This window comes from Theobroma cacao, chromosome 8 (genome assembly GCF_000208745.1).
Source record: "Theobroma cacao cultivar B97-61/B2 chromosome 8, Criollo_cocoa_genome_V2, whole genome shotgun sequence".
In the NCBI taxonomy this organism is placed as follows: Eukaryota; Viridiplantae; Streptophyta; class Magnoliopsida; order Malvales; family Malvaceae; genus Theobroma; species Theobroma cacao.
In genome coordinates, this window is record NC_030857.1 from 12,526,422 (window position 1) to 12,538,570 (window position 12,149).

Genomic DNA, 12,149 nt, shown 5'->3' on the forward strand with positions numbered 1-12,149 from the left:
AATTTGCTCCACCAAAACTTTGGAAAAATCTGGAAATTTCACTTAAGACTTGGATAAGTCAAAGGGAATGCATGGTGGAAAAAGTAGGACAAATGGATGGCTAGAAAAAAAAATGAATTAATAAAATATTTAAAATATGAATAAAATAATATTATTTCATTAAACAATAAAAAAGGCATAAAAAAATCAGCCCACCCATTCTTCTTCTTCAACATTCGGCCAAGCAAGAAACAAGAGAGAGAAAGGAGAAAATAAAACCCTAGCTAAGAAATTTAAAGGGAAAATAGGTGGAAATTCAAAAATCAAGTGAAAAAAGGTAACATTTCTTAAATTTGTCTTGTGCTTTACCTTTCCCATGCATTTTCCATCATTTTTCATGGTTGAATCATGTGATTTGAGGATGATTTGAATTCTGGTCATATGGGTTTAGAGAGAGAAAGTTGTTAGATAAATTTGATTTTGAGCTATGTTAGTGTTTAGTGTTAGTTTAGCATGTTTATGAGTAAAACAACAAGAAAAATATTTATCTTCTCCATGAATTTCCCTAGGCCGAATCTAGCCAATGGTATGTGAGGATGAGGTTGACTTTATTTTAAGAGAATTGGGTGGAAAAATGATGAATTATGAGGTTGGAAATTAAATGGGAATTTTCGGTGCAATAAATTGAAATTTTTACCCACTAGGGGTAAAAGCGTAATTTATAGTCCGGACTGATAAATTGGACCAAATTCACAGTCATTGAGGTATTGTGGATATAATTGGATAATTGAAATTGAAATGGATGGAATTGGAGTCGAATTGGGGATTTTAGGAATTTACACCGTGTATAGGCGAGTTAGGTCGGACACCGCAATTAAGCGATTGTCTAGACATTTCAAATCCTATCTAGTGCATACGCATGGATAAGAGCCTGAAATAATTTATGATAAATTGACACAATTTACTGAATTTTGTGTCATGGATTATGGATAGGTGGTGAGTCAATTGTTTCGGGTAAGAGACTGCACCCGAGGGCGGAAGATAGGAGTATTTCTACTCCTAATACTGTGAGTAAACTTATTATCGTCTTAATTATCTAGAGTAGTTTTATACAATTGTGTGATTTTATAAAAAAATGAGTTTAAATGGTAAATTGCTATGTTTTAAGAGAAATTGTGATTTTATAAAATGATTTTATAAATTTTCTGAAAAATCGAATATTGGTTTTGAAAATAGAGTAATTGGAGACTGCCTGCTTGTGTTGTAAATTTATGGTTTTAAATTGAATGGCTTATGACAATATATGAGCATGAATGGCTAAATTGATTTTGGTGTCAGAATTATTTGTATTGTGTATTCAGCCTTGAGAGGCTAGATTGCGATAAATTGCCATGCCATGCTAGAATGAATTTTATTGAATTGGTGGAGTATATATTAATTATTTACTGCAGAGGGGGTTCCGTGGACCAGCCTATTAGAGGGGCACGGTAAACTCCATTATATTATTACCTCGAACGGAGAGGCGCGTAGGGTATCTCCTGGGGTAAAGCTTAGGGTTCACTTCACGCCAAACCACCACGTGAAGGGGAACTCAGCCAACGCCAAGGAACGGCTGTATTTTTCTCAAACTAAAATATATTTTAAGTGTATACAAAATTTTAATAGCCTTGGCGGACTCGGTTAGATGCCCTGCGCAAGGTATCACCGAGTATGAGTTTTGGCACGAGCCAAAGTTTTAAGAAATTCATAAGCCAAGTTGATTACTCGATTTATATGGATTGATTTTATTTGGTTGAAATGAACTGAAAGGTAATGAAATTACGGTATGATGACTTATTTTAATTGTCTCCATTTACTCGGCTTTAGATACTTTAGATGGTATCTGTTTACTCACTGGGATTATAAAATCTCACCCCTTCTTCCTATACATTTTTCAGGCTCAGGACAGTTTGTAGATAGTCGAGTAGGACGAGAACTAAGCTCGGAACTGCATTATAGAAAGTAAGAGTTCACAGTCTTACATCCTCTTGGTCAATTGGAGCCCACGTGTCATTGCAGATCAAAACTTATATTTTGGTTATCTGTATTTCTATTCATACAATTTTTACTTTACTTTCATGTGCGAAAAATTATTTACGAATATTTCTATAAAAATTTATTTTATGAGAAAATAGAATATTTTATTAATTATTTTTGAATAGTACTAGTTGTTAACAATTTGCTTTCAAATGAACGTTTTAGATACTTATTTTGTTTTTAAATCATTAAATATATATTTTCTGCTTACTTACTACATTTTTAGCAAGTTTTGAGATTTTTGACGAAAAATTACGAAAATGCCCCTATGAGCCAGAAAATAATAATTTATTGTTCTTATTTGAAAATGACTTATGATTTTTTTTAAATGCGAGATTTAATAATTGTTGCTCACCGGGGAGATGCGGAAGTTGATGCTAAACCTTGCGGGGTTTCGATCGGCATTCGGGGCGAAGAATGTCTATCGAGGCCTCGCGGCGGTTGTCACGGGCCCGATGGGGAGTTCGGGGTCGTGACACTTATTTTCCATAAAGCACCTTGGTCTTTCCTAAAACCTCTTCTAGTTAGCCTTCGATTTCTTCTGCTCATTAGATTTCTGAATTTTCTTGCAACTAGAGCTAATTTTTCATCATCATCACAAAAAAGCTCTTCCAGCTCTTCTTCAAAGATGCTGGCTTTAAGTGCAATGCTCGTTTTCTTTTCCTTTGCTTCCCTTCGGTCTTTTTCTTCTTCTTCCTTAAGCTCCAGCTTATGAGTGAGAAGAGAACCACAAATCTCATCGACAGTGATGATGTTCAGATCTTTAGCCTCTCTAATGGCAGTCACTTTTGGTTTCCAGAATTTTGGTAGGCATCTAAGTAGTCTCTTAACTAATTCATGTTCAGGGATAGGCTTGCCTAACTAAATTTATTTGTAATGTTTGTAACCCTATCAAACATGCTGGTAATGTCTTCTGTAAAGCCTAACTGTAAAACCCGACCCTATAAACACATGTCATGACATACATGCACTGAGTAGCATGTTATTATGCTAGAAAAACACCTAAGAATAGACGAAACCCGGTATCGTACCTAACGGTACACTTGAGTTGATTTAACCTCGAACTAGTTCAAATAGAAATTGTAGGATGAAATTTAATATTTTATAGTCCAGGAATGACTAAAAATGATTGTTCGGAGTTCGAGGATTCGTTAGGGGTAAAATTGAAAATTTTGATGTTCAGAGGCAAAATCGTAATTTTTCCACCCGTGGACAAAATTTGAGATTTTGAGAGAATTTAGGTCACATTTGACAAATTGGAGAATGGTATGAGTATAAGGGATGAAAAATATGTCTATGGGTAATTTTTCAATTTTTGGGGCAAAAATGTAATTTTTGACTTTCATAGGGGTAAAAGTATAAGTTTCAAAAATTACTCCACCAAGACTTTGGATAAGTCTGAGAATTTTATCTAAGCTATGAATATGTGGGACAAGTATATGGTGAAAATTTGAAAACAAATGGATGGCTAGAATTTAAGGAATTAATAAAATAAAAAAATGAATAAAATAATATTATAATATTTTAAAGGAAAAGTCAGCCATTTAAACCCCATTTTAAGTGATGGCTGGCCATAAGGAAGAACAAGAGAGGAAATAGAGAGGAAAGGAAGAAAAAAAGAAAAACCAAAGAGAAACAAGAAAATTCAAAGGGGAATTGGAGTTTTTCGCCCGTTTACGCGTCTAACGGTAAGATTTTTCGATTTTAGCTTGATTTTTACCTTTCCTATGCCTTTATTTCCATTAAGCATGCTTGAGGAGAGAGATCAAAAAGTGATATCAAGGGCTGGACGAAATTCTAGGGGAGAGAAATTGAAATTTTTAGGTTTTGATTTTTAGTTAAATTGATAGTTTTAGTTAGTTAAATGTGTTTAGAAATTAAATTGGGCAAGAAATCATTAAATTTTCACAATACCCACTCTTGGCTGGATGCTCAATGCTGTACAATGATGATGAATTGATTTTATTCTAAGGGAAATGAAGAGAAAATGATGAAAAACGATTAAACGTGATAGAAAAACAAAGTAGAAAATTAACCGAGTTAATGTCCCATTTTTGGCCGAATTTTCCAAGGAAGGGAGTGAGCTGATTTTGTTGTTTTTAGAAGGTTATTGGCTGATATTTAATGGTTAGAAATGTTGGAGAGAGAATGGGATGATTTAGAGCTAAAATGGAGCGCGTTAGCAATTTATCGGGCAAAGTGCCAAAAATAGGTTAATACCGCGTTTAAGCCGTTTTAGGCTATTGCATTTCATACCATGCATTAGTATAGGATTTAAGTTAATTATATAGTGATTTAGCATCAATGTGATGAATTGTGTAAATTTTTGTAATGTGTCTAGGAGGAGAGCCTTCCGGAAAAGGCAAAGAAGTCGTACCCGACGAGTAGTGATCGGGGCGCTTAGAAAGCTTTTAGTTTGTACAAACGGTGAGTAAACTTATTATTATTGTAAATTATCTAGAGTTTATTTTAAATGCCCTTTATGTATTTTATGAAATGAGAACGAGATTAAAACGGGATTTTTGATGTTTTAGGAATAAATGTGACAAATAAAAATATATTGTATTGATTATGAAATTGAGTAATTGGAGGCTGCAAATTGACTTGAAAAATATATATTTTCCTAGGAATGGCTTATGAGAAATGAGTATATGTGGCTATATTTTGTGAGTGCATTTGGGAAATTTATGTAAGTTGGTTTTACTATGCAGGCTGGATAAATAAATAAAAGCCACGTTATACTGTCGAAATTTTATTAAAATTGGTGGGTTAGTCACTGCAGTGACGGGTTTCCGTGGACTGCCTATTAGAGGGGCACGGTAAACCCAGTTATATAGTTACTCCGGTTGTAGAGGCGAGGAGGGTAACTCCCGGGGTAGTATTAGAGCTCACTTCACGTCGAACCCCCACGTGAATGTGTAACTCGGCCAACGCCAAGGAACGGCTGGTTTTAAAAATAAAAATGTGTTTCACGTGTGAATATTTTAACACCCTTGGCGGACTCGGTTAGATGCCTCGGCCAAGGTATCCCCGAGGATTAGTTTTGGCTTGAGCCTTGTTTTAATAAAAGACATAAGCCTTAACAACTGTTTTGGTAAATTACAAATATTTTATGGTTTAAGAAATAAATTGAAAACATTATGAAATGGGTTGAAATTTGTTGTTTAAACTTGCCTCCATTTTACTCGCCTTTAGATATTTATGATAATGTCTGTTTACTCATTGGGATTGCAAAATCTCACCCACCTCCTTTCCAAACATTTCAGGTCTGTGGTAGCTTGTAGATACCCTATTTTGTCGAGGATTCCAGTTGACATCTCTACCACACAGACAGTAGGTTTCTAGCACCAACACTGGGTGTATTTTGGGCCACTTGTCATTGTAACCATTATTGTACATTATAACTTTGTAAATTTTTGTATGTGTGAATTTATTTTACTTACACGTTACAAAAGATTTCTTACACGTGTTTCTATAAATATTGTTTTATATAAAAATACTATATTTTAATCAATATTTTGAATAGTGATATTTATCTATAAATCCTTTTAAAATATTTGTCTTTTGATTTACTTGAGCAGGAAACTATTGAAAATTGTTTAAAATGGAATGTTTAAAAATGATTGCTCACAGAAAAGGCAAGAAACTGATATGTAAGCCTTGCGGGGTTCTGATTGGCATTTCGGGTAATGAGTGTCAATTGGGACGTCGCGACGGTTGTCATGGGCCCGAGGGAGGTTCCGGGTCATGACACTGACCTTATAAAATACTTGTCATGACATACATGTGATGGATAGTATGTTTGCATGCTAGGAGAGTCCCGAAAAATTTACAAAAGTCGGTATTGTACCTAGAGGTACAACAAATTTGATTTAAGCCTCGAACTAGATCAAATAGAGATTTTAGGGTAAAATTGAAAATTTTACAATCCAGGAATGATTTAAAATGGTGATTTAGAGTTCAAGGATCAATTTAGAGTCAAATCGAAAATTTCACTATCTAGGGGCAAAACGATAATTTTGCCACTTGAGGACAAAATGGGAATTTTTTTGAAAGATTTTGATCACATTTGACTTATTGGAGTATGATTTGAGGTTGAGAAGTGAAAAATTGTAATCCCGATATTTTTCAAAGCATAGGGGTAAAATGGTATTTTTGCCACCCTCGTGGTAAAATTGAAATTTTACACACCCAACACTTATCATGCTCATAGAATTCATCCATAGACTTTTTATGTTATGGATAAGTGAGAAAATATATGTGACGGAGATAAAAAGTTTAAAATTTTTAAAGTTTTAAAAATGGACCAATGGAAACTTGCCATGTGTCAAGCTTAGAATATTTTATTATTTCTTTTAAAAATCAGCCTATAAACCTCTCATTTCTCTCCAAATATTTGGCCAAGAAAGGAAAAGAGGAAAACAAAGGAAGAACAAACCCTAGGTGGAGAATTTCAAGGGAAAAAGTGTGAAAAATCAAGGAAAACAAGTGAAAAATGTAGAATTTCTCAATTTCAACTTGAAATCTATTTTCCTTAAGCATTTCTCCTTATTTTCCATGGTTAAATTTCATGTTTTCATGGTGAATTCATGGCTGGCCGAATGGGTATGGAGAGAGAATGATGTTGGATTGATTTGATTTCAAGTTATATTAGTGTTTTTAGTTAGTTTACCATGTCTAGAAGCAAAGCAATAAGAAAAGAATTCATTTTCCCCATCACCCATCAATGGCCGAACCTACCTTGTATTGAGTGAGGATGAATTTGATTTTTATTTTAAGAAAATTGGCTAGAAAATGATGAATTATGGTGTGGAAAAGTAGTAGGAAAAATTACGGTGTTAATGCACCATTATTGACCAAAAATTCTAAGAAGAAAAGTGAAGATGGTTTTGCCAAATTTTAGGTTATTTGATTTATGTTTGGTGAATTAAGGTATTGGAAAAGAAATGGAGCAATTTGGAGCTAAATTGGACGCATTGGCCAATTAATCGGGTGATAAAACGAATTAGGCTAATACTGCGTTTAAATGGTTACCCGTGTATTTAGCATTCCACATCATGCATTAGTAGTCTAAATTAGTTTAATTTCGATTTAGTATCAATGTAGTAAGTTTCTCGATTTTGTACTATGTCAAGGTGGTGAGTCCTCCGATAAAGGCAAGGAAATTGCGTCCGAGGACCGATAGTTAGAGTACTTCGAAAATCTACATTCTAGACATTGTGAGTAAACTTACTGTCATTTTAATTATCTAGGGTGGCTTTTAGATGATTTCATGAATTCTATGAAAAAATGGATTTAAAAAGGTAAATTTTCATGTTTTATGAATAAATGTGTTTCAATGAAATTAATTTATAAATTGTTTTGAAATTAATAATGATTTTGAAAAATAGAGTACACGGAGACTGCTATTTGTTGCAATTTGATTGTTTACATTGATTGGCTTATGATAAATCGGGCATGATTGGCTGGTTGGCAATTGTATTGAAATACGGATTGTTTGTTTGCCTTGAAAGGCTGTGAATTACAATAATTGCCATATCATGTTATTGAATTTTGTTGATTGGTGGGATAATTATTAGCTTACTGCAGTAAGCGGGTTCCATGGGCCAACCTATGAAAGGGGCACTGTAACCCCGTTTATATGTGCTCACCTCGGTTGTAGAGGCACGTAGGGTAGCTTCTGAGGTGATATTTGAGTTCACTTCACGTCGAACCACCACGTGATGGTGAACTCAGCCAATGCCAAGGAACGGTTGTGATGTCCAACGAAAAATATGTTTTATGCGAAATGTGAATTTTTAAAAGCCTTGGCGGTCTTGGTAGAATGCCTCGGCCAAGGTGTCCCCGAGGATAGATTTATGGCACAAGCCTAGTTTTTATGAGATTCATAAGCCTCGTTACGTATTTTGAATGAAATGTGTTCTAATGCTACGACCCAGTTTACGATGATTTATTTTATCGTCTCCATGTACTCAACTCTAGATGTTTATGATGATGTCTGTTTACTCATTGAGATTTTATAATCTCACCACCCTCCTTTCCACCCATTTCAGGCTCAATATAAGCTGTAAATAGCTGATATCGTCAAAGGCTACAATTGGCTTTACTTCCTCAAAAACTGTAGGCTTGCAACCTTCATTCATTTTTGTCATTGGGGGTCCACATATCACTATAAATTAAATTGCATACTCTAGTTATCTGTACTACTGTATGTAGGAATTTATTTTGCTTTTATGCTGTAAAAATTATTTACGCAGTGTTCTAAAAATATTATTTTATAAGAAAATAGAATATTTTGTTTAATATTTTTATTTTATTTTAATAGTCATAATTTCACTTCAAACGAATGTTTTAGACATCTAAATTTATTTTTGATTTTGAATTATGTGTTTTGTACTCGCATACTAGTTTTTTATCTGGTTTCAAAAATTTTAAGAAAAACTGACCAAAATACCCCTGTGAGACGAAAATTATTTTTTATTGTTTTAAGTTGGAAATAGTTTAAAACCTCGTAAAACATGATATTTGGCAACAGTTACTCACAAGGGAAATGAGAAACTGATATTAAAGCCTTGCGGGGTTTCGATTGGCATTCTGGGTAATGAGTGTCTATCGGGACACCGCGACAGTTATCGTGAACTCGAGGGGAGTACCGAGTCGTGACATCTTCACTAGGCTCCATTTTGAACATTTCATAACTATGTGTTAAAAGAGCAATTTTGGACTTCTTTACTTGAGAAGTCCCTTCATGGATTATTATAAGTCTTTCCCACACTTGTTTAGCTATTGTACAACTTGAAACTTTATTAAATTCAGTGGGGGTCAAGGCACAATGTAATGTGTTGATGGCCTTAAAGGTTATTTGAACTTTCTTAGTTTCAGCCTCAGTCCATTCAGACCTTGGCTTGGGTATCAACTCATTTGTCACTACATTCACGGTTGAGGGCATAAAGGGTCAATCAGTTTTGACGTCCCACATTTCAAAATCTATAGCCCTAATATAAATTGACATTCTAGTGCTCCAATAAGGGTAATTAGAGCCATCAAACAGAGGTGGTCTGTTTGTTGATTGTCCCTCACCAACTATGGTTTTTTGTTGAGCCATTTGGATCTTCCTAAAGGATGTTAGGCCTTAAAATAGAGAACTAGCTCTAATACTAATTGTTGGTCCTAATAATATGTGCTAGAAGGAGGGTGAATAGCACAATTTGGCTCTTGACAAGATTAAAAACTAATTTCCAGAACTTAAGAAAAAAAAAATAGAGTATAAAATTGCACAGCAATTTAGAGTGGTTCGGTCCAAGACCTACATCCACTACCTTGATTATCCAACCAAGGATTTTCCCACAAATCCACTACGGACCGATGAAATTCACAAGCTTTCACCAACCTTTACAATGGCTTTTACCAAGCTCAGCCAAAAACCTTTTACACTAGTTTTTCACGGGCTCAACTAAAACCCAATGTGGTTTTCCAAGGCTCAACCACAACCTTTAACAATCAAGCTATCCCAAGCTTGAACAACCCCTTAAAGTGACTCCCTCACTCTAACAATACAAGAGAAGTAATAAAAAAGTACCTATGATCACTTACTTGATCTATATGGTACAATATGAAGTGTTGAACTATATTACAAAGATTGACGTTTAAGTGCAGTAAGATGCAGTGAAGCTTTTCTAGTTTTATCTACTTTTTATGGCTCAAATCTCATTCAAGGCTTCAAAAAAACTTGTTTCTCATTGTTGGAAGACACTTTTATACTTGGAGATGCAATTCTGATGGCAATTTGACAGTTTATGGCCGTTGGAAATAGTTGAGGATGAGTTCTAGCCGTTAATCTGTCTTGTAGTGCTTTGGTTCAAATTGCAGACAGAAAACTCTTAGTCGACTGACTTGGTTGACTAAGTTGGTTTTGTTTCTGGTTTGCAAATTCTGGCAGAGAGCACTTAATCGATTGACTTGGTTGACTAAATTGGTTCTGTTTCTCAAACTCTTCAACCTGCCATTTCTCCAATTTGAAATTTGGTCAACCAATGTTCTTTCTTGTTTCACCAATAAGCTTCCTTCTTGTTATTTAGTTACATCTTGTTGATTTTATCTCTCTTTTTCTTTCAAAAATACTCTTTGAAGAGTCAATTAATTAATTTCATATATTAATTTCCTACACACTCAAGTAAAGGTATTAGATACAAATAAATGGGAATGTTTTATTATCATCAAAAACTAATAGAGCCAACAATTTTCCTTCATCAATAAGACATTAATTATAATGCATTATAAGTCTAATTGGATGAAGTCCATGAAATTAATATGCCTTGCAAGGGAACTGTAATGGGTTGTAGTTATGAGATCCCTATGCATCAAAGTATAATCTCTAAATGTTCCTAATCAATGTATCCTTGAGACTGGACATCCATGATGCTTATAAACTGATGCATTCTATGTTTCTTACTTAGGAAGTAAGCAACCGATCTCATAAGTTGAAGTATAAAGATTCTTGGAACTAGAATGTAGGTACTTACTTAAGAGAGCAAGTTCACCAAACATAACCCGCCATGGGAAGTGCATTTGGTATTTCACTCAAGTGTCTATGCAATACTTCTCATGTGTCAATTGTGTAAATACTCGCAAGACTTGAGACACCAGGTTGTCTTAAGTGTGGAGTGTTATGCTTTGATTCATCCCCATGGGTGCCTAACCATGGATGCCAAAATAAGATACTTTTAGGTATAGCATGAAACATGTGAAGCCAAATGAGTGATCAAGAAAGAAATCATCACTCCAAGTGATTTATGGGACATATCCTAACAGTTCTTGGGTGATATTAGCTTGTTGAAGTCTTTGGCAAAGGTGACTTGAATATTACAAAAAATAGTGTCATAAGTCTCTATAAAACTAATGATCTAACTTCAAGAACGAATATGGAGATCAATAAGAGTAGACACTACACCATGCTCTTATCATTTTCAGGATATATGATTAAAGAATGAATTACACTGATGGACTGTACACTAAAAGATTGTCAAAAAACACTGACTCTCTTAACAATTAGGTGGTCATGATGCATTGCTAGATGCTAATCTTGGTTTATGGAATTGAATTAATTAATTTAATAAAAATTATAATTCAATTTCATTGTCTACATGTTAGGAACCTAATGGGTCACATACAATAAGTTGCATTATGAATTAAATTGGAAGTATGATTATTTAAGTTGGACTTAAATCATATCCTAAGTTTTTAACTTCTAAGTGCTTAATTAAAATAGTTTAATTAAGTATAAGGCCGATATTATAATTAGTTATAATATTAAAGCCTTAATTGTAAACAAATAAAGTAAATTTAATTTAATTTTAATTTACAATGACTTAATTAAAAAGGTTTAATTAAGTGTTGGCCTAATATTATAAAAAGTCATAATATTGAAACCTTATTTGTAATTTAAGAAGTTATTTAACCTAGATATAAATATCACCTTTCAACTACTCCTCATAATACAAATAAAATGCACAAGTTAAGTTTTTTAGTCATCAAAAAACTAACGAAAAAGCCTAACCGCACACTTTCTTGAGTAACTTGAAAAGTAGTTTTCCAAATTTGTGATTCAGCTAGGAAAAGTATGATTGTGTGGCGAGGATAAGTTATTGTCCACCTTGCTAACACAAAGGCATAGTCGAGAAAGCTCTTTCTTTGTGAAGGCTTAAATACAATCATGTGTGCACCCGTTGGAGGCCAAACACTTAGATGGCTTGGGTTCTGCCTCTCTTTGTGGTGAACATAGGCTTGAATAGAAACAAGAGTAGTGCCATATCTTCTCTCAATTAAGAAGATTTGCCATCGTGATTACGACATCACTTGGTTAGGTAATATTTTTTTATTACTCCTCTTAAATTTTGTTTGCATTAAACCCACCAAGGTGATCCATGGGTGGCGGCATGGCATGATACGTTTAAAATTTTTATTTTTCACTGCATATGATAATTATTATCTATTAGTTTCATACCATTCCAACAGACATAACATGCTTATGTAGCTTGATGACATAGTTACATGACATTTTCACCTTTCACATCAATGCCACGTGATATAAAAAA

General features: G+C 34.1%; 1 long non-coding RNA gene across 1 annotated transcript; it reads left to right on the forward strand.

The window, feature by feature from the left end:
- On the forward strand, positions 276 to 1,945 carry LOC108663097. Its single transcript, XR_001929023.1, has 3 exons — positions 276 to 316; positions 973 to 1,046; positions 1,917 to 1,945. It is a non-coding gene; the product is annotated as an uncharacterized LOC108663097 (long non-coding RNA).